At 45.1% G+C, this 1,548-nt stretch overlaps 1 non-coding gene across 1 annotated transcript; it reads left to right on the top strand.

Moving 5' to 3' along the window:
• Positions 1–243: 243 nt before the first annotated feature.
• On the top strand, positions 244–316 carry TRNAR-UCG (transfer RNA arginine (anticodon UCG)). The gene has a single exon. It is a non-coding gene; the product is annotated as a tRNA-Arg (tRNA).
• The last annotated feature ends 1,232 nt before the right edge of the window (positions 317–1,548 follow it).

Raw genomic sequence — 1,548 nt, 5'->3', positions numbered from 1 at the left:
CAGTGCAGCACTTGAGGTCCATTCTCCTTGATATAAAAGAGTGGGCTGCTACTGGATGGGCAGTCTTTAAGAGGAATTCACCTCTTTGATATTCACTTCTTGTCTAGCCCCTTGGGGTGAACACTCTATGGCCCATCACTTTATATATACTTTCAAGGAGGAAAGCATGCGCAACCAGGTCTATTAGAGGGGCATTGTTTGGGTCTGATATATCTGCATGGGTATTTTTTTACTTTCAGTTATGACCACGTGGCCTAATGGATAAGGTGTCTGACTTCGGATCAGGAGATTGAGGGTTCGAGTCCCTTCGTGGTTAGGTTGTTTCCCTTTTATGTGGTGCTGGGCAGGCTGCAGTTGGAGTACTGTATCCAGTTTTGGGTGCTGCACTTCAAGAGAGATGTGGCTAACCTTGAGAGGGTCCAAAGGAGGGCCACTTACTTGGTCAGGGGGCAGCAGGCCAGGCTCTTTGAAGATAGACTAAAGGGCCTGAACCTATTCAGCTTCCACAAAAGAAGACTAAGAGGGGATCTGGTGGTCTATAAACTCATCGGGGGGACCAGCTGAAAATAGGTGAGGCTCTGTTCCCCTGGGCACCACCTGAGATAACAAGGAATAATGGCCACAGATAAATTGAGAGCAGGTTCAGGCTTGATATGAGGAGGCATTGCTTTATGGTTAGGGCTGCCAGACTCTGGAATGGGCTCCCAAGGGAGGTGGTGCTCTCCCCTACCTTTGGGTCTTCAAGAGGAGGTTGGATAGATATCTGGCTGGGATATTATGATCCCAGCACTCGTTCCTAGGCAGGGGGTCAGATTTGATGATCTGTTCAGGTCCCTTCCGACCCTAGAAACTATGAAACTATGGAAGTAAAAGGTAAAGGTGTCCTGTTTACAAGCCATTGAGGCCTATTGGGACAGTGGAGGCATGGCTCTACTGTTTCTTTAACATTGGCATGAGAAGGTGGTGATATGGTCAGTACCATGTTCCCACTGCCTTTACCCCCAGGTCACTCCTGGTGCTGATTGGATAGGAGACCAGGTGGGCTTCAGGGCGGCACTGGAAATAGAAACAGTAAATGGAAACCCACTGCCCTCACCTGGGAGCAAACCAGCTCCTTCTAGTCACCTTACTGAGCGACATGGCTCCAAGCTTTAGGGAAGCTGCTGATTTTATTTTTATAGCACTGCATTTTAATTGTTCCAATGATGGTTGGAACCCAGAATAGGTGTCTTTTTAATATTAGTTATAAGCAACAAGAAATCAATGCACTACATATTAATAAGGCAAACGACACAATGAACGCTTTGGGAAATCATTTCTCTTGCCTTTTTAGAAAGAATGTTCAATACAACCATCTTTAAAAAATTCTGTTTGACTTCCTAGTTTATCATTAGATTGCTTCTGAAACAGCAGTAGTGATTGACCTCTCAGGCATCTTCTATATTCATTTTTAGTAGTTGCAAGTTGGGTAAATTAAGAGCTCTTTTCATGTGTAAGAGTCCTGAAGATTAGTGAGCAAGCTCTGTGGTCAAAGATATGCAATAGATT

Source organism: Alligator mississippiensis, chromosome 6 (assembly GCF_030867095.1).
Source record: "Alligator mississippiensis isolate rAllMis1 chromosome 6, rAllMis1, whole genome shotgun sequence".
Lineage (NCBI taxonomy): Eukaryota > Metazoa > Chordata > Crocodylia > Alligatoridae > Alligator > Alligator mississippiensis.
This window is presented reverse-complemented; position numbering and strand designations above follow the sequence as displayed.